At 44.1% G+C, this 21,711-nt stretch overlaps 1 protein-coding gene across 7 annotated transcripts in view; it reads left to right on the forward strand.

The window, feature by feature from the left end:
• Positions 1-21,711, forward strand: part of RFFL (ring finger and FYVE like domain containing E3 ubiquitin protein ligase) — a 79,637-nt gene that overhangs the window by 22,407 nt on the left and 35,519 nt on the right. For 2 of the 7 annotated variants that reach the window (XM_051825471.2, XM_070061071.1), the window contains exons 1-2: positions 364-508; positions 1,761-1,920. The exons of 2 other annotated variants lie outside the window; for them this stretch is intronic. The gene's annotated coding sequence lies outside the window, so the exon portion shown is untranslated. Of the gene's footprint in view, positions 1-363; positions 509-1,760; positions 1,921-5,194; positions 5,333-21,711 lie in introns of those variants that run through there. 3 more of the 7 variants (XM_070061069.1, XM_070061070.1, XM_051825472.2) reach the window with 2 other exon arrangements.

A 21,711-nucleotide genomic window follows, 5' to 3' on the forward strand; every position in this document is an offset into this window, starting at 1 on the left:
TCTATTAGCTTCCTGGGGAAATCTTCAGAGCTGTGAACTTGCTGCCTGCAGTAATCTTGCTGCCCCAAGCCCCAGGCTGTTCTCAGATGAAATTTCAGAAACTGGCCACTGGAGCTTTCTGGGTAATTGCTCCGAGGCTGCCAGTTTCCAGCAGTAGGGGAATGAGGTTTACCTGCCCCCAGTAATCAGCACTTGATTTAAAACAATCAGTGGGGTGCCTCTTCTTTTCTGGGTTGCAGTTGATTGCGGTTGGCAAAGGCTGAGTTGTTTGGCAAGTATGAGTTTTGCCTAGCATGAGTCAGCACTGCCCTGGGTAAACTGCCGGCTCTGTTGCAATCTTGCTTACCAAAGATACGTCCCCAGGCGGCACCATTCACTTTGCCTGAAAGCTGCTGCTGTTGGTTCCTGAAATGATCTCATCTGAACATGGCTCCAACGACCTCAGCCGCAGGAACTGGAGGCAGCTTGGTTTCTGCTGTGACAATGTTTTGAGACAGGCAAAAATCAGGTAACTCCAACCGTTTTCTTTTTTGTTAGCTAGACTAAATTGGGGCAGAAACTGGGAGAAATCCTTAGCTGTCAGGGGTGAGTCCGTACTTTATCAATTTGGGGATCTTAAAGTCAGTCCTTCAGCTCTCTGAAGGGTGCTTAAGGGGAAAAGTTTCATTTCATTTGGGATCTGGTTGTGACCTTAGACCTAGTTAGACCATTGACTACATAAACCCCAGAGAAGTCAAATATGTTAAGTTTATAGCTTTATGCATCTTTTGCTCTTTTATTTTCTGTTCCTTTTGTGCCTGATGAGAGATCGCTTCCTCAAGCTAGGCTACTGTAAAGGAAAAGCGGTGAATGCATTTGTTTGCCCACCAGGTGTTGAATTGTAGAGAACAACATCTAGCAGTGAGTTTGTGCCCATGTTTGATTCAGGCTGCTGCTCTGTATTCCTCCTGCTTTTATTCATTAAACTTTGCAGCTCTTCAACCAAAGAGTCAGACTATAGCGTCTAGGGAGTTGCCCCCCTCAAAGTTATGCTTCTGCTCTTTACAGTTACCCCACCCGGCCCACGTTCTCTGTCACCTCAGACTTCACTCCTGTGGGCTTTCTCTGAAACATCTTCCCCCAACTTAGCTTGGCCAGCTGGTTTCGAGCTAGAAGTCACTCCTTCCGCAGAGCTGCTTATTTACCAAGACTGGATGAGTACTCGGGAGACTTCATATTTTATCCAGTCATAGGGGATATTGGGAATCGGGGTCTTTCTCCCCCTTTATTTTATATATTATTTGAGAGTAATAAAGGTAGAGATTTCTTTGATTTGCTGGTTCACTCCACAAATGCCTGTAACAGTTGGAGCTAGAACTGGGCCAGAGGGAAGCCAGGAGCCTGGAACTCAGTCTAGTTCTCCTAGGTAGGTGGGAGGGACCAAACCGATTGAGCTGTTGTCTGCTGTCTCCCCAGGTGTGCATTAGCAGGAAGCTGGATGGGAAGCTGAGCCGAAATGCAAACCCAGGACTTCCAGTATGGGCTATGGGTGTCCAAGTGGCAGCTTAACTGCTCTGTCAAATGCCTGCCCCTGGAGTCTGTTTTGTTAGAATTGTATCCATGGTACTTGGCACATAGTAGATTTCCAGTAAGGGTAGAATGTAAATAAGCCTGTACAGTACTTTTTCAACTCTAATCTTTTATCAACTTTTTGCCATTTTATCTTTTACTCCTATCACTATACTCATGCTTTTCTTTTCTTTTTTTTTTTTTTTTTTAAGATTGATTGATTGATTTGAAAGTCAGAGTTACACAGAAAGAGGAGGGCAGAGAGAGAGAGAGGTCTTCCATCTGATGGTTCACGCCCTAATTGGCCGCAACGGCTGGAGCTGTGCCGATCCGGAGCCAGGAGCCTGGAGCTTCTTCAGGTCTCCCACGCAGGTACAGGGGCCCAAGGACTTGGACCATCTTCTATTGCTTTCCTAGGCCATAGAAAGCTGGATTGGAAGTGGAGCAGCTGGGTCTCAAACTGGTGCCCATATGGGATGCTGGCACTTCAGCCAGGGCATTAACCCGCTGCGCCACAACGTTGGCCCCACTCATGCTTTTCTAAACATCACTGGTACACTCCTAATTATCAAACCCAGTGTCCTGGTTCTTTCTCCATCTTACTTATTCAATCTCTGCCAAGATTTTTTTTTTTTTTTTAAGATTTACTTATTTACTTGAAAGGCAGAGTTTCAGAGAGACAGATCTTCCACCTGCTGGTTTGCTCCCCAAATGGCTTCAGTGACTGGGGCTGGGCCAGGTCGAAATAAGGAGCCAGGAGCTACTTCCAGGTCTCCCACGTGGGTGGCAGGGGCCCAATAATTGGGCCATCCTCCACTGTTTTCCCAGTTACATCAGCAGAGAGCTGGATTAGAAGTGGAGCAGCTTGGAACCAGAGTCCATAAGGGATGCCTGCACTGCAGGAGGCTGCTTAACCCGCTGTGTCACAGCACTGGCCCTTCAGCCTAGCATTTAACCCTGTTTCTGATCAGTTTTTCCCCCCAGCATTCCTCTTCTCTCCTGAGATTCTGGAGTTCATTTTTGTTCTTCTCTTTTAAGTATCCCATAACTTTTAAGATGCTCCCTCCCCTACCTTGATACCACACAAGAGTCACAAATAAGCCCATAAATAAAAGTTACCCTCATGTGTTACTAGCCCAGTGATCTCCTAAATATCAGATCCTTATTTCCAACTGGATGGATCTACCAGGCTACTCAAAAGGCATCTTAAATTCAACGTATACATATCTGAATGCATTGTCTTACCTATCGTTGTATCTGCTTGTATTATGGTATGTTTGAAGTCTGTTAATTATATCCACCAAATCTTTTTGTTTATTCTCTTTATACTCATATCCTCTAAGCATACTAAATTCATAGTTCCCAAACCCTGTTGATTTTATTGGAATACTGCTGTGGCTGTTCTTCATCTCCCTTTGTTATTGCCTTAATTTACCAGAGTTTCAAAACTACATTTTGTTTAAACAACCAAAGGCTTAAAGTTTTGTTTGTGAATACTTTTTTTTTTATTTTTTATTTTTTTTATTTTTGACAGGCAGAGTAGACAGAGAGAGAGAGACAGAGAGAGAAAGGTCTTCCTTTGCCGTTGGTTCACCCTCCAATGGCCGCCGCTGCAGCCGGCGCACCGCGCTGATCCGATGGCAGGAGCCAGGATCCAGGTGCTTTTTCCTGGTCTCCCATGGGGTGCAGGGCCCAAGCACCTGGGCCATCCTCCACTGCACTCCCTGGCCATAGCAGAGAGCTGGCCTGGAAGAGGGGCAACCGGGACAGAATCCGGCGCCCCTACCGGGACTAGAACCCGGTGTGCCGGCGCCGCAAGGTGGAGGATTAGCCTATTGAGCCACGGCGCCGTCCTGTTTGTGAATACTTTTAAGCAGTACTTGTACCCTTTAAAGATTATAGAGACTACCATTCTCCAGGATCTTAAATAAGAAAGACTTAACATGTTACTACTTTTTCTCCAGGAACTTGAGTTTGTGGCTCCTGTTTTCAGACCCTTATCAAATGGACTTCTGCCACTCCTGTCTTCCCCATATTATTGCTCTATTATCTTCCTAAAAGCCAAAACTAATCTTTTAATTCTTGGGTTTTCAGGATGCTGTTGGTTCTCTATGTCTCACTAATCTTGATTTGTGAAGCCATTCAAATTAGACTATATCCCACCTGTTACTCATCTCATCTCTCCCAACTATTTCTCTCCTCTCCAACCTCACTAAATATCTTGTTTTTCCATTCCCTGTATAGGTCCTTCCAGGACTCTGGGCTTTTCCCTAACAGCCTCCCCTTCTCTGACTGGCAAAGTTTCATCTCCCATAGAACTTATATATGAAATAGTCTTGGCCGGCGCCGCGGCTCACTAGGCTAATCCTCCGCCTAGCGGCGCCGGCACACCGGGTTCTAGTCCCGGTCGGGGCACCGGATTCTGTCCCGGTTGCCCCTCTTCCAGGCCAGCCCTCTGCTGTGGCCAGGGAGTGCAGTGGAGGATGGCCCAGGTGCTTGGGCCCTGCACCCCATGGGAGACCAGGAAAAGCACCTGGCTCCTGGCTCCTGCCATCGGATCAGCGCGGTGCGCCGGCCGCAGCGCGCTGGCCGCGGCGGCCATTGGAGGGTGAACCAACGGCAAAGGAAGACCTTTCTCTCTGTCTCTCTCTCTCACTGTCCACTCTGCCTGTCAAAAAATAAAAAAAAAAAAAGAAAAAGAAAAAAAAAGAAATAGTCTCTGACTTCCCCAAGTATAGTAATTCTTTGAACTTTCACAGCACTGCTTATATTCCACTAGATGGTTGAGTTATTTGATTCAACTTAGTCTCTGGATTAGAACCTGGTACCATTCTAAATGTCTATGAATCTTTACACCTTTAGCAAATCCTTATCCTCTCCTGTTAAATGGCATCTTTTTTTAGAATTTTTTAAGCTATTATAAATAAATAGGAAAAAGACAAAGAAGACTTAAAAAAAATTTTCTTATTTGAGAGAGAAGGAGAGAGGGAGGGAGGGAGAATCTACCATCTATCCACTGGTTTATCCCTGAAATGGCCCCAATGGCCAGAGTTGGGCCAGACCAAAGCCCGGAGCTAGGAGCTTCCTCTGGGTCTCTCATGTGGGTGCAGGGGCCCAAGCACTTGGGCCATTTTCCATTGCTTTCCCAGGTGCTTTAGCAGGGAGCTGGATCAGAAGTGGAGCAGCCAGGTCTCAAGCTGACACCCATGTGGGATGCTGGCATCACAGGCAGCAGTCTAACCCACTATGCCACAGCACTGGCCCCAAATGGTATCTTTTTGATCCCTGTTTGGTGAACTAGAGACCATGGCTGCCTATTCTGTATGTGTCACCTGAGACCAACAGGTAACCAAAGTTGATTTGAAGATTTTTAAAGGGATTGCTGAAATCTAGTTCCACAATACCACCTCATATTTTTATAGTGCTTTACAAAAGTATTTCCCTGTATTATTTTACTTGGTACATACAAGACCCTGTGTTGGGTAGTCTTTTTTTAATTAATTTTTTAAAAAATTTATTTGACAGGTAGAGTTATAGACAGAGAGAGAGAAAGGTCTTCCTTCCGTTGGTTCACCCCCAAAATGGCCGCTACAGCCGGCACTGCGCCGATCTGAAGCCAGGAGCTTCTTCTTGGTCTCCCATGCAGGTGCAGGGCCCAAGCACTTGGGCCATCCTCCACTGCCCTCTCAGGTCACATCAGAGAGCTGAACTGGAAGAGGAGCAACCAGGACTAGAACCCGGCGCCCATATGGGATTCCGGCGCCACAGGCAGAGGATTAACCAAGTAAGCCACGCTCCAGCCCCCAGCCCCCAGCTCCCAGTCTTTATTGTCTTATTTTACCAGTGGCTGTAGAGCTAGTTCTGCCATTGAAGCATACATTCAGATGAGTCTCAGAAAGAAAACATATTCCACTACTATCTCTCCTTCTATATCTGTAACTGCTTTCAAATAAATAAGTATTTAAAAAAAAATAGAATGCCATAATTCAGATGAGGTAAATTTTGATTATAGCAATCAGGACTAGGAAATGATTTGTTAGATACTCAAGACATTCGATTTTTTTGTCCTCTTATACTTGAGAGGATCATCTAACATGCTTAAAAGGTTGAAAAATAAGTCTTATCATTACAAGTTTTTTTTAGGAAAGATTTTTGCCTAGAGAAGAAAAAACTAAGGAATAGCTTGATTACTATCTTCAAGTATAAGGATAGTTGCCAGGGGGATTTTGATTAATTGTTTTTCTTCAGGAACTTCAAAGATTTAAGAGGAAATGGGCATAAATTGAAGGAGGAGTAACTTTGATGAATATGAAGAAGAGTTTTTTTGATCATCAAAATTGGGAAACATTTAAATGACTGCTAGAGAGAGTGTTGAATTTCTGACTCGTTATCTATCACTGTGTAACAAATTACCCTAAAACTTGTGGCAGCACAAAATGAAAACTATTTTATATTGCTCCAATTTCTGTGGGTTAGTGAAGACACATTTCGCTTCCTTCTGTAGTGCTGATTATATTGGAGGATCCAAGATTTTTTTTTTTTTTTTTTACTCACAAGTCTATGGTATTGGTACTAGCTGGAACTCGGTTCTTCAGGTCTGTTTATCTTGTTTATTAATTTAAACTGGGCGGCCCCTTTTACATGGTTGCTGGTCCATAGTGGAATCTGCAGGGACTCTGAAGACCTGGGTCTGGGAGTCAATATCATCATTGTTGCTCTATTCTTTTGGTCAATGCAAGTCACAGGTATAGCCCAGAGTCTAGGGAAGGGGACGTGGACTTTGCCTCTTGAAGGGTAGAGAATCAGTGTCACATGGCAAGTAGTATGGGATTATTATTGCCTGTTTTGGAAATAGTTTACCATACTTGCCTCAGAGTTTTTTTTTTGTGAGAGAATAATTAATACATGTTTATTAAATGTATAGTTTGGGCATTTGATATACAAATATGGCTACATTAGTCATCTGAGGGATTTTTATAGCATAGACTCCTAGGTGCCAGACATGTGACTCAGTATCTCCTGGGAGTGTTAGCATGGAAGAAGACAGTCTGTGTCCTTTCTCTCAGGTAACTATCAGTAAAAGGAGTGCGGAAGTGGGGGCAGGTCCAGATAGGTATGATTTACAAGGCAGAATTGTAGATGCCCCAGTCCTGCTGGTCTCCTGCTTCCAGTTCTTGGTGAAGCCTCTACCTGGTGTGCTCCTCCCTCTGGTTTGCCTTGTGTAATCCATGTCTCATCCATTCACCACATCATCAGAGCAGAGTTTCTTGATGCCTCACTTTTTCCTCCTCATAGTTTTTAGTAGTTTGCCTTCATAACATTTTTAGTTTATGAAAATAGTCACATGAATATTTAATTATAGACAAAAATTGTCTACTTTGCTTTCCAATATCTAATAGTATCTGTCTCATAGAAGCCACTCAGTAAGTATATGTTAAATGAGTAAGTGGTTGGTTGAATGCATAAATGAATGAAGTGATATTTGAATTCAGTTTCAAAGGGTACTTCGAATTTAGGACAGGTGAAGCAAATGAATAGAGACTCCATTGTTCTGAAGTGGGAAGTGCGGATCATACAGCTTGTATAGTTTAAGAAGACTAGAGGGATTGTTTGGGAAAAGCTGAAGGGTTTGGTTTTGAGTATATTTACTATGGTACATTTCAGGTGTGGCTGTCAAGCAGGCATTTATAAATGAGGTACTGAAGAGTGAGACTGATGCCAGATACTGAGATTTGGGAGTTGCCTGACTGAAGGCTATGTAATCTATGCCTTTGCATGTTCTCAATGAGCTCCCACTGTGTGTTAAACAACTGCCTTATATAAAAGGTGAACTCATGTCAGCCTGATACTGAGCCAGCCCCATGAAGAGTGGGGGAGAATGTTCCAGACAAGGAAGGAACCCCAAGAATGCAGGCATTGGGGCAATAAACACTTTGTTATTTTTGAGGAGTTGCCAGGAGGTCTCTGAGGGCTAGAATGAGGTGTATGAGGGCAAGAATGGCGTGAGGTGAAGCAGGCAGGGTGGACATCACGTGCGACCCTTGTAGGTCATCTGGGAAGTTTAGACTGTACCCAAAAGCATACTTGCTCTTGGGAAACCATTGACACAGAACAGCAACAAGCAGAGATTTAATTTTTTGAACCAAGGTTACCCTGGCTACTCTAGAGAACAGAGTAGCAAATATGGGACCAGGAAAGAAGTGTTTGCCCTACTTCTTGGAAAAGATCATGGTAGATTGTGGGGAGCAACTCGGACTAGACTAAGTTACTGGAATTAAGACTTACTCTGTGCATCTGCTCTCCCACAATATGGCACTTGGAGAGGAGGAAACAGCTTCTATACAGCTGCCTCCAGTTCAACCAATAAACTGTAGGACTTGCTCCTGATTGGAGGAGAGCAGCGTACTCAGCACTTGGCGTGTGGGTAGCAGAGTTGGGATTGGTAGAAGAGGACTATAAAGGAGGAGAGAGACAACATGCACCGGGAACATCTAAGAGGAACACCTGTGCAGCCCCCGAGAGAGCCGGCCGGCGGTGTGCCGCTCCCCCGCGGAAGTGGGGAAAGTGGCAGGGGGAACCGCCCTTCCACGGAGGTGGAAGGGTCGGTAGCCAACCCGGGAAGAACCAGCAGCCAACCCGGGGAGGGCTGAGCAGACAAAAGAACAGCACAGGGTCTTGTGTCATTCCTCCACAAAGACGGGGAGCGACATAATGGTGCCGTGACTCGGATAGGAAACCTAGGCAGGGTTCAGTGTCGCTCCTCCACGAAGAGGGGGAGCGACAGTAGATAGGGCAGAGTGTGGCTGTGTACATAGCAAAGATGGGATAGTTTGTATATTTAAATAGTAGGGGGGGGTGTGGTGCCGCAGGTTGACGCCCTGGCCTGAGGTGCGGGCATCCCATGTGGGCACCGGTTCGAGACCCGGCTGCTCCACTTCTGATCTGGCTCTCTGCTATGGCCTGGGAAAGCAGTGGAGGAAGGCCCAGGTCCTTGGGCCCCTGCACCCATGTGGGATAGCCTGAAGAGGCTCCTGACTCCTGGCTTTGGGTCAGTGTAGCTCCGGCTGTTGTGGCCAGTTGGGGAGTGAACCAGTGGATAGAAGACCCCCCCACCCCCGCCTATCTCTGTGTAACTCTTTCAAATAATAATAAAAAAAAATAGTAGGACCAATTAAAGTCACTAGAGGAGAAAAGAAAAAGTTGGGAGGAGAGGATCCTAGATGATTTTTAGGGAGTAATATGAGGATCAGAGAAGGGGGAAGATTGGCCATGTAAGTCAAAGGAGAGTCCTTTCAGTGGGAGCCAGTGGGGAGGAAGGAACCTGTAAGAGAGATGGAAGGAAGACCATGGGTAGGTGTGCGGGGCTACTGGGAAGTCATAAAGTTTGAATACTTAGGGAACAGCTATGTATTCATGCATCAGCTCAATGATGACCCTGGAGAAAGAGCCTTCTTTCAAGTGCAGCTATTTAGTGTGTGATGGGGAAGTGAGGAGTATTGGCTGCTTTATTGAGGAAGTTGGGAACTGAAGAAAAAAAAAGACTGCAGAGAACTTGCTTTGCACAAACTTGCCTGTGTGTAAAGTAGTTTTTCAAAACTATATTGGACCGATATTTAATAAGCACTTTCTCTGTACATTACTGTGCTAAGTACTGTATAAAGTCTATTCTATTTGCTTCTGTCCTCAAACAGTTTGCTAGATAGTGTGGTGACTGCCAAAATGTTTTTCCAAATCCTAGGGATGCCTAAGACTTACCTTTGGGGTATAGAAAGGAAATATTAGAACTAAATTTTTTTATATTTTTATCGTATCCTTTTGAAATTTCTTTTTAGCATTGTATTTTAAATAGAGCATAGTATATTTGTGTAGAATAGATGTATCGTGGGGGCAGGCCTTGTGGCACACTGCGTGAAACTGCTGCTTGGGGCACCTGTATCCTAGCTCTGAGCGCCTGCTTCAAGTCCCAGCTGCTCTGCTTTGGATCTAGCTTCCTACTGATGCATCCACATAAGAAGCAAATGATGGTTCAGTTGAGTTCCTATCACTTACGTGGGAGACCTGGAGGGAGTTTTGGCTCTTGGCTTCAGTCTGGCACACCCTTGCCTATTGTGGCCATTTGGGGAGTAAACCAGCAGGTGGAATGTTTATCTGGCTGTGCCTTTCAAAATTAAAAAAAAAAAAAACACAGATATATTGGAGGTGTGCTATATTTTAAACCTCTGATAAAAAATGGCAGGCTGTACTGGTGTAAGTGAGTAAGGTGTGTGTGTGGGTGGGTAATAAACTTTCTAAATTCACTTACTTGAAAGGCAGAGAGAGACAGAGGGAGGGAGAGACAGAGCACATACACACGTGCTCTCATCACCTGATCCAGTCCCTAAAGGCCCACAACAGCTAGAGCTGGGATACACTGAAGCCAGGGAGCTAAAAAATGCAATGCAGGTCTCCCATGTGGGTGGCAGGAACCCAATAGTTTGATCCATCACTGCTGCCCTCCATGGTCTATATTTGTAAGATGCTGGAATCAGGAGCAAGAGAAGGAAGTAAATCCAGATACTCAGATGTGAAATATGGCTATTTTGGCTAGACTAAACATCCATAAGGGAGGTTTTTTTTTTTTTTTAAAGTTTTATTTATTTGAAAGGCAGAGTGAGTGAACACTCTAAATAGCTGATTTGCTCCCCAAATTCCTATAGCAGCCGGGCCTTTGCCATGCTGAAGTTAGGAGCTGGGAATTCCTCTGTATCTTTCATGCTGGTGTCAAAGACAGAATTACTTGAGTGATCACCTGCTGCTTCCCAGGGTGTATATTAGCAGGAAATTGGAAGCAGGAGTAGAGCTGAGGCTCAAACCCAGGCATTCCACATAGGATGCAGGCATCCGGAGTAGCTTGTTAACTGCTATGCCAAATACCCATCCCCACAAGGGGAATTTTTTTTTAAGGAAGAAAAGAAATGAGAAGGAATCAACATGCTGTGATCTACATATTTTACAAATCCTCAAGTGGCAGATGTTTAGCCTCATGGTTAGGATGCCCATGTGCCCTGATTGAGAACCTGGGTTCAATGCCCATGCCTGGCCCTGGCTCCTGACTCTGGCTTCCTGCTAATGCAGACCAGTTCCAGCAGTTTTGGACATTTGAGGAGTAAACCAGCAGATAGGAGTGTTATTATCTCTCACTCTTGGCCTCTCAAAAAAAAAAATGTAAAAACACAAAACCCCCTTTTAGAACCCTGTTAAGTCATTTTCCCTCTTTTACAGACAAGAAACTTAGGACTGGAGATTTTTATTTGCCTGAGATCATGCAGCTAGTTAATTAGGTGATAGAACTGGAATTAAAAAAATTTTTTTTTACATAATAGATTTTCATTTTCCTTTTTTTTTAAAAAAAGATTTATTTATTTATTTGAAAGGCAGAGTTACAGAGAGGCAGAGGCATAAAGAGCTCGATCTTTCAACTGCTGGCTCACTCCCCAAATGGCCTCAGTGGCTGGAGTTGAGCCAGTCCGAAGCCAGGAGCTTCTTCTGGGTCTCCCACATAGGTGCAGGGGCCCAAGTACTTGGGCCATCCTCCACTGCTTTCCCAGGCCATAGCAGAGAACTGGATCGGAAGTGGAGCAGCCGGGACTCAAACTGGTATCTATATGAGATGCTAGCACTGCAGGCGGTAGCTTCACCCAGAACTGGCATTTTAAGCCAGGTCTGTTTTCCTCAAAAGCTTATTGTCTCAATTACTTTTCTTCTTTTTCACCTCATTAATGCTTTTTCATATTTTTCCATTTAATTCTCAGGGACTCTTTAAGAAACTTAATAAAATAACCATTTTGCAGCTAAGCAATCTGAGGTGCAGATGAGATGATCAGGACCTGGTAACATAGCTAGTATGTGGTACTGGATGCACTCCTGATTCCAGTTCTCTTTTCATGGCCCATAACTGCTTCTTAAAAAACTAAACAAACCCATCTTCAACCCAGGTTGAAGTGGGGAAGTTTCTGGTATCTGACAAAGAAGGAGTATAAGGAGGGGATTGGAGTTAGGGTGGGAGGGTTACTCAGAAAACAGTCACTGTTTCCATATTGGGGGGGCGCCTTGTTCTTGTTAAGAGTTTGCATGAAGGGCCTCATTTAGGTACTCTGTTTACAGAGAGGAAAATGAAACTTCAGAAAGTGAGTCACCTTGACTGAGGTCACACAGGAGGAAGGCTATGAGTTGTAACTCCATGCCCCAGCTCCTAAATCCTGCACAATACTGCTGTTTGGGAAGTTGCTATGGGACATCCCATCAAGTAGAGACGAATAAAAGTTTTTCACAGCCCAGTGATGGCTTGACCCTAGTTGTACACATTTGTTGGGAACCCAATTTAGTGAAGTCTTCCGACTTTTCTGTAATATTTGGTTGCTCAGGAGTAGGGAGGTAGAGGAAGGAAGTGTGGAGGAGAGCGGAGGAAAGGTGTAGAGTAGAGTTCCAGAGAAAATTCTCTATGATCTTAATAAATCATAGGAGCCTAGGGTAGCAGAGTGGTGGACTGCAATAGATTGTTTTGTTAAGGAATATTGTGTTTGAAATTCATTTTGGGGGCCAGTGCTGTGGCATAGTGGGTAAAGCTGCCGCCTGTAGTTCCATCATCCTGTATGGGTGCTGTTCTGAATCCTGGCTGCTCCATTTTCAATCCAGCTCCCCGCTAATGTGCCTGAGAAAACAGTATAAGATGGCCCAAGTGCTTGAGCCCCTGCACCCATGTGGGAGACCTGGAAGAAGCTCCTGGCTTCAGATTGGCTCGGCTCTGGCCGTTGGGGCCTTTTGGGGAGTGAACTAGATCTCTCTGCCTCTGCCTCTCTGAAACTCTGCCTTTCAAATAAGTAAATCTTTAAAAAAAGAATCATTCTCATAGTTAATCCTCATTGTGGTTCAACTTGAGGCAAGGAGTATTGTGATAATGCAGAAAGAAATGCAGAAGTGGTTAAGATGGGATCTTTGACCTCTAGAAGGTTAGAGAGGGAGATGTACTTCACCATAGTGCATTGATTGAAGGGTAAGGGAGAAGCAGAGGATGGAAGAGAAGTGTGGGTAACTGTTAGACAAAATTGCTTGTGGATTGAGAGGGTGGCACAGTTGGCTGGGTAGGGGGTGCCAATTCATCTTCTCAGGAAGGTCTTCCAGGGTTTTGGTCAGTGTGTTCTAGGTTTGGTCTCCATCACAAAATATTTTGTTGAGTACCTGGAAATAGTCTTTCAGAAACAGGATTACATTTAGACTTGAGTGATTGAGCTCAGAATGGAATGCTGATTTATTGCTTCAGAGTGAAGAATTCCTTTCTGTCGAAAGGATTTTGCTAATATATTATTTTTCAATATCCAGGGATCTGGAAAATCAAATTTAATAATATCAAGGTTGCTTGGTGAGCATGGAATAATAAGATAGAATGGTTTGTGGGAGAGAATATAGTTACAAAAAAGCTGATTATTGATTGCTTAATATTTGCTGAACATTTTATTAACTACTTTGCATACAGTAGAGCATTGAATTCCCTCAGTGTCCCTCCTGCAAAGTAGGCATAGTTATCCTCAATTTATAAATGGGGAAATTAAGGCTGTGTTCAGGCTGTTAAGAGGCTGAGCTGAGATTTGAACTAAGTCCCATCTGTCTCTACAATTGAGAGCCTATGCTCCCAGCTGCTACTGTATGCTGTTTGCGTTTAAGCTTCCTGACAGAACCATGTTCCACTGCAGAGAAGGCTGTGGCACCTAGCTCAGCGTTTCTCTGCCTTGAGCAGTTCTGGAGTCAAGATACCCCTGTCTTTCTAGATTTTTCCAAGTTTCTTTGTTGCCCACTCTTGTGATAAAGTCACATTTCTTTGTTTAAACGTATTAATACCATCTTCCAAGCTTTTTTGTCCTCTCTTCTTGCCTTTGATTTGGAAGATGATCTCTCTTTGGAGGGACTTGACATACTGCACACATTGATTTTATGTTGATTTTACTATCTTATAGAGCAAGTTTTTCAGGTTCTTCTGGTTTCTGGCTTGTCAACTTCCCTTCTCCTCTTCTTCCTGCACTGGACTTAAATTCAGATTCTAAGGTGATTTCTGGATACTCAGTCTGGCTCCAGTCTAGCTATCCAACTTAGCCATAGCTCTCTGGATTGCTTACTATTATTATTATTAATGCCATCCCTCCCTTGATGCTTGTCTGTGTCTCAAATCAAATCCAGTTTCTTGCTGTACTTAATGTGTCCTTGTTTCTGCTATGCTTTCTGCCTGGAATGTCGTTCTTTGAATGAAGCTGTCCGTGTGTGATATCTCACTGGGAGTGATCACTTCCTCCTCTGAGTCTCTTGGCAGAACGTTGTCTTTTATGTGCCCTTTATGGCATGGTACACTTTGTGCCCTAGATTCCAGCTGTTTGTGTGTACAGGCCTTTATCTGTACTGCTGGCCATAACCTCATTGAGCAAATCTGTCTGTTGGTTCAGTTTCCTGCACATAGTGTGAATGAATGGATGAACAGGGTGTGAGGTTTAAGTTTGTTCATTGATTTCTATTTTCCCCTTTCTTGGCTGGTCTCCTTCCTTCCCTGTTCCCTATTCTTTCTTTTCTATTAAATCTGTGTTTTCCTGTGCACTGACTCAGAATTTGTCTTCACCTCTCCCTTCCCTTACCCTGCATTTGCTTCATTCTTTCCCTATTAGCCATCACTGTGTGGGTGTGCCACATGCTGCTGCTCAGATTCTCTCCATCCTTTTGTGAGTCTGTCCTCGTCAGGAGTCACATGATCAATGTGGGAATCAAGTGTTGATTGCATTATGATCTGAATAAAAAGCCTGGTTAAAGAACAGTTCTAAAGGTTTGTCAATAGATGTTTCTTTCAAGTGGGAAATTCTGTGATCCACATTTCAAGGGAAAGAAAGAAAAGATCCTTGAGTATTTGGGAAATAGATTAAGGCATCCATTTCCTCTGTGAATGTGCTATATCACAGGCATCTCAATTGACCAAAGAAGTAATGCAGGAAGCCACAGAAACTTCTGCTAACGGTTAATATTGAGTCCCTGAATTTTTTCTGCAGCTGGAAGAAACATTAGAAATTAGTCCAGCCTCCTGTTTTCCAGACAAGGAAACAGACCTAAAGAGGCTAAATGATTTGTCTGTAACTTGGTTATTTGTTGTCCAGCATTTGCTCCTAACACTGAATGTGGCCTGGGGAGCCATCTGCTCTTTGAATGCAATGGAAATTATGTCTGAACTGGAGGCTTCAAGTCTCTGAAACTGTTGAGGGCTTTTGCAGTGCTGGAAAACAGACTGTGTTAGGTTGATAGCAGGTTGGATTTAAGACAGTGATGGCTAGAAAGGAGTCTAGATCCCTTCCTCCTGGGAATTTTCTACTGGGGACTGGCTGACAGATATCTCTTCCTTCTGCATTTGAAAAGGGGCCAACATTTAATTATAAAAACATTTTCAGTTTTTCTTGCTCTTTTTTTCTCCCGTCCCTTATATCCCAAGTTTTGTTTCAGACTGAATTTCCTTATCTCAGCACTATTTGCATTAAGTTTTTATTGCGTACTTTAGTCAGATGTCAGTAGGAAGCATGGGAAATCCAGAAAGTGTCTTACAGGCTCAGGATGGCTTTTTGGTGCTTGTTAGCTGAATCTTTTATCTGATTCATAGAATTATGTATTTTACTGTCACTGAAACTGTCATGGTAGAAATGAAAGGTGACCTGTTTGTCTTGGCCTGGAGGGCAGCAGTGTGGAGAGGGGTGTGGGGAGCAACTTGGACTAGACTGTTACTGGAATTAAGACTTATTCTATGCATCTGCTCTCCCACAATATGGCGCTGGGAGAGGAGTAAACAACTTCTACACAGCTGCCTCTTGCCAGTTTGACTGATGAGCTGCAGGAGCTGATCCTGCTCCTGATTGGAGGAGAGCAGCGTGCTCGGCATGTGGGTAGCAGATTTGGGATTGGTGGAAGAGGACTATAAAGGAGGAGAGAGACAACATGCACAAGGAACATCCGGATAACATCTGAGCAGCCCCCGAGAGAGCCGGCCGGCGGTGTGCCGCTCCTCCACGGAAGTGGGGAAAGTGGCAGGGGGAACCGCCCCTCCACGGAGGTGGAGGGGTTGCCAGCCAACCTGGGAAGAACCAGCAGCTAACCCGGGAAGGGCCGAGCAGACAAAAGAACAGCGCAGGGTCAAGTGTCGTTCCTCCGCGAATGGGGGAGCGACAGAGGGGGGCAGCCCCCAAACAGGAAGTCAAGTACAAACAGGATGCACTTGTCTTTACTGTAGCTTATGTGCCTGCATTTTGAAACTTGATGTGGTTAAAAGTTAAGACTTCTGTGTGAGCTTGACTGAAGAAGTCTCCATTTATAGTTTGAAAAGAAGCTAACAGGGCCGGTGCTGTCGCACTGTAGGTTAATCCTCTGCCTGCAGCGCCCGCATCCCATAAGGGTGCCAGTTCTAGTCCCAGCTGTTCTTCTTCTGATCCAACTCTGCTAGGGCCTGGGAAAGTTGTAGAAGATGACCCAAGTCCTTGGGCCCCTGCACTCATGTGGGAGACCTGGAGGAAGCTCCTGGCTCCTGGCTTCAGATCAGCTCAGCTCAGCTCCAGTGGATGCAGCCATTTGGGGCATGAACCAGTGGATGGAAGACCCTTCTGTCTATCTCTCTCACTGTCTGTAACTGCCTCTCAAATAAATAAGTAAAATCTTTTTAAAAAATTTAAAAAAAGAAAAAGAAGCTAACATAACAAATCCTTTAGTGTCCTTGCCTTTATACTTAGACATGTGCATGTCTTTTAGGGAATGGGTCATTTTTCTTCCTGTGGTGTGGTTATTTTTCCTAGCTTGCACCATACTGCATCCATATGGTTTGTAAAATGAAACCAACTGAATCAACTGCTGATCTGTTCCTTTTGGTAGATAGAGAGGCAGTCTGCTTGGCTGTTATTATTTTTTTTTAAGATTTATTTTATTTTTTTAAGATTTATTTTATTTATTTGACAGAAGAGGAGCGGCCGAGACTAGAACCAGCACCCATATGGGATGCCGGCACTTCAGGCCAGGGCATTAACCCGCTGTGCCACAGCGCCGGCCCCTTGGCTGTTACTTTTTAATAGCAGTAGGCAATTTTAACCTATAATTCATGAGACTTTTTTACTTTTTTAAAGGTTTATTTTATTCATTTGAAAGACAGAGTTAGAGAGGTAGAAACACAGTGAGAAAGAGGTCTTCCGTTTGCTTGTTCACTCCCCAAATGGCCACAATGGCCAGAGCTAAGCCAATCCGAAGCCAGCAGCCAGGAGCTTTTATGTCTCCCACATGGGTGCAGGGGCCCAAGGACTTGGGCCAGCCTCTGCCGCTGTCCCAGGGGCATTAGTAGGGAGCTGCATCGGAAGTGGAGCAGCTGGGACTCAAACCGGCATCACTGTAAGCCAGGGCTTTAACTTGCTGCACCACAGCACAGGCTCCTGTGAACCTTTTTAAAAAACAGATTCCTTTTGTTGGGTTCTAGGATTTCTAGCATATCTTTTGAGTGTGGTAGTTGACAAATTACTTCAGGGTGCTTGTGATTTATTTATTTACTTTTTTGAGTTCTTGAAAATGTCCAGGAGGCTGGATCTAGTGTTATCTGCTGAATTATTTCACCCTCAGGCAGTCTCTGGAGAATTTGCTTGGGGTCTCTCAGCTGCTAAACAATCTTAGCACCTTCTATTTTCTTTTTTTAAAGATTTATTTATTTATTTATTTAAAGCCAGAGTTACACAAAGAAGTCTTCCATCTGCTGGTTCACACCCCAATTGGCTGAAATGGCCGGAGATGCGCTGATCTGAAGCCAGGAGCCAGGAGCTTCCTCCAGGTCTTCCCATATGGGTGCAGGAGCCCAAGGACTTGGGCCATCTTTTACTGCTTTCCCAAGCCATAGCAGAGAGCTGGATTGGAAGTGGAGTAGCCGGGACTTGAACCGGTGTCCATATGGGATGGTGGCATTGCAGGTGGTGGCTTTACCCACTATGCCACAGTGCCGGCCCCAGCACCTTCTATTTTATGATCCCCCACCCACCCCGTTCCTCATATTACCCATTTCTCCCTACTGTGAAATCTGCCTTATTCTTTAGGGAACTGGATTGGCTATAGGATAACTATTTGCAGGGAATCATCTTGGGAACTTTCTAGATTGTTACAACTGCTTGAGTTATTTCAAAACAGATACATTCTGCTAATCTCCAACCATAATACAGGGAAGGGAAAGATCTTGGTAATATTTATGTGTGTGTGTGCATTTCATATCCCTGCCAGTTGCAGAGACTGTGGTATGCATCTGTCTGTAATCCAGCAAGTAGGTAGAGTAGCACATCTAGTAACATGGTCAGGTAACTGCATATGGAAGTAGTGAGAACAACATTCTGACCTGATACCAACACAGGTGTCTTTTTTCCTTGAGTCTGTCGAGTGGTGAGGAGCATAGGGCATTTTGCACTTTGTTGTGGATTAGAAGCAACAAATAAGACTGAAAAACCAAATTAAACACAGATGTTCTTTGTAAGGAATGAGTATGGTCAGAAAGCAAAGTTTTTTTTTTTTTTTTTTTAATTGCACTAGACTGACTAGAAATCTCCATTTGTTTCTGTTTCTTGGGATAGATACTGGGTATATCACATCCTGGCAGAAGAAGAATACATTTCAGAGAGTCAGCATGATTTTCAGATTGAGATCAAACAAAGCTGAGGGTCTGTGGGGGAGGGAGGGTTGAGTTTGACTTCTTCCTGGCTTTATCACAAAAGCCTATCTGACTCCAGTGCAGTGCAAGCAGTTGTGGTGCACCACGTTGGGGCCAACGGTGTGTATGTCCCTGCTTTAGAATTTGGCAGAGAAGGGTTTTTTGATTGCAGAAATTCCAAATTGGCTGGCGTGCTGGGGAGGTGGATAACTAACTCATTAACAGCCGGTAGAATTGGGAAGAAATTAAACAGCCTGGGGTTGCAAGGAGAATAAAGCATGCCTGAGTCCCTCCACTTTTCCAGATTATGTAACTAATTAAGAGCTGGTCGGAGGGGCCTGGAGTCAGTTCTGGGGGAGAGGTTTGAAAGGGAGATTGACCCTGATTAAGGGTCTTTGGCTCACATAAAGAAAATAAAAAGCAAATATGGGATATAACAGATAAATTTGTCTCTTTAAAGAACCTAAAAAATTCTTTTGGTGATTTTTAGCCAACTTTTATTGAATGTCCATTATGTGCTAAGCTCTCAGGTAAATGCTTGGCATGTATTATTTTATTTTTAGAGATTTATTTATTTATTTGAAAGGCAGAGTCACAGAGAAGGAGGAGCAGATAAAGAACTTTCATCTGTTGGTTTACTCCCCAAATGGCCACAATGGCCAGGGTGGGCCAGGCTGAAGCCAGGAGCCCAGAACTCCATCTGGATCTCCCATACGGATGGCAGGGGCCCAAGCATTTGGGTCTCATCCTCTGCTGCTTTCCCAGGCACATTAACAGGGCGCTGTATCAGAAGTGGGGCAGCTGGGACCTGAACTGGTGCCCATATGGCATGTTGGCATTGCAGATGGTGGTTTAACTTGCTGCACCACATAGCCAACCCTTGGCAGCCATTATTTTACTCCTCTCATTTATTTCAATGTAACAAGTTCTGTTGTTTTGAGGAAATTAAGGTTAAAGGGGTTACGCCAGAATCTAGAGCATAACACATTGGTCTGCAGTAACTTGTGCAGTCTACTTTGTAGGGCAAATTGCAAAATTTTGATTCTAGACAGAATTCCTGGCCATCAGCACTGCCTTTTCCCAGGGCATAGGAGCCCAGAAACAGCTTTCATTGTCCCTGGCCTTGGGTTTTAAAAATGTTTTCTCCTGGTTACCCGTTGCTCAGTCAGAGAAAGTATCTTGTGAAAGCGGCTTCCTTGGGCAGACGGTCCAGAAAGGCTTATCTGGTAAATCCTGTTACCTGCACAGAAGTACCAGAGACGGCTCCGAGTCTCCTTATTCCTGATGAGCTTTGTCATCAGTTTTGATGAGAGAAGGATCCTGCAGTAATTAAACTGCAGGTCCATTTATTCTGTTTTCAGCATTGTTAGAAGACTTTATTCCAAACTGCTTTCTTTCCTAATTGACTCACCCTTTGGGGCAGAATGCCTGGGCTTGAAATGAAACGTGTAGGTTTCTCTGCTACAGTGTTCAATCTGTCATCTCTCCTAAATTCCACACTAAGAAGCAGCCATTTAATTGGTCAGACCCCGGGGGTGATATTTTGGCACAGCTCCACTGGTTAGAATTACTTTTCCCTGAACTTCACAGCAGATGCTGAGGTCCCTCTGCAGATATTTGTCATAGACGAGTTGAAACCAGGGAGTTTCTGAGAGCATTTATAACCTGTGATTATTATGTATGTTTTTCAGTTGCTTACAGCAGTTATCACTTCAGGAGAAGAACTCACTCACTGCTAGAGGGGAGCAAAAGTGCTCTCCTTTCCCCTTGTTCATGTTGTCATTTTAACACTTTGTGCTCCAAGATCCTCTGGTTCTATTCTTAGATCCTTTCATTATATTTCTCCCTGACAAAGTGCCACCCTGATTCGCATGTATCTGGTAGAGGCCGGTGTCTGGATTTCCAGAATATCTGTCTTTTACTTGTGTTTGTTATTTTCTTGTTAATCTATTTTTGCAGTTCTCAGCACAGTACAATTCCAAAGCAGAATGCTAGGAAGGCACTGGAGCCTTCCATGCCTTCTGATTCAGGGAGAAGGGAGGGATGAGCTTATCCCTCTACCCGGGCTCCCTTTCTGGATTTCTATTGCTGAAATACAATTTTAACACTTTTCTGTTACTTCTTAAAAGGTCAGTCTGTTACCATGTTCTCTCCTTGTTTTTCAAGTAATCTTAGCAGGCAATGAAAGAGTGTCTTCAGTAAGTCTGATGCTACTCTTAGATTTTTTCTTAGAAGTATCGCTGTGATGATGCATATTTAATACCCTTACTGTTCATCTTGGAATCATAGTTGTGGGATTTTGAAGCAAAATTTCTGTCCTTTCAAAAAAAATTCTATTACTGTTATCATTAGCTAAAAATTCAACAGATAGCATGGTTATTACATTTGCCTGGCACTAAGGCTGAGAATAATGATGTGAAATAAACTCACCCTTGTTTCCTATTTCACTTTCTACACCCTAACTTCGAGAAAAATACAGTCAGCTCTCCCTATCCATGGGTGCAACCCACTTAGATTGAAAATGCTTGGGGTGGTGGTGGGGGAATTTCATCTCTACTGAATGTGTAGAGACTTGTTTTCTTGTTATTATGTCCTAAACAATATGCACCACTTTATATAAGGGGATCGAGCACCCACAGATTTTGTTTTGGGGGGTGGGGTGAAGGATGTCCTGGAATCAATTTCTGTGGATCCTGAGGGACAGTTATTTTTTACCAAGAATTATACAGGGTGAGAATTTGGCACAGCTTGGTTGCCATGTGGGATGCCTGTATCCTTTATCAGAGTGCCAGGATCGGAGTCCTAGCTCTACTGATTCCAGCTTCCTGCTAATGTGAACCTGGGAGGCAGCAGGTGATGGCTTAAGCAGGTGGATTCTTATGTACTTGGGAGACTTGGGTTGTGATCCTCGTCCCTGGCTTCAGCCTAGCTCAGCCTTTGCTATTGTAGGCATTTGGGGAGTGAACTAGCACATGAGAGATCTCTCTCAAATAAATCAGAATTGAAAAGAATTATACATATTGCTAGCCAGTGGATTAGATGTAGTGCTTCTAGGACGCTCATTCTCTCAGAGTGTAATCAACATGAGATGCGAGGACCACGCCTGTTTTTCTTGGCATCCCCAGAGATATTGACAGAGAACAGTGCTAAGTATTGTAGATAATGTGATGAACTAGAGTTATAGGGAGATGTGTGGAGTGCTGTGAGAGCTCAGAGGCAGAGATTTCCCTGGGGAAATAAAGGTTGCAGTAGGGAGGTAGGGTAGGAACAGTGGTTCAGGCTGAGGGAGATTCTGAAAGCCAAAGAGGCTTGGCATTTAAGGGACTAGAAGAATAATAGGGTAGCTCAAGCTAAGAGCAAGGAGCTAAGGCCCTGAATGCTAAGGATTCACTTTCATTTTTATTTAATAGTTACCCAGTGAAAACACTTAATAAGAGGAAGGTCATAGA

Source organism: Oryctolagus cuniculus, chromosome 17, assembly GCF_964237555.1.
Source record: "Oryctolagus cuniculus chromosome 17, mOryCun1.1, whole genome shotgun sequence".
NCBI lineage: Eukaryota > Metazoa > Chordata > Mammalia > Lagomorpha > Leporidae > Oryctolagus > Oryctolagus cuniculus.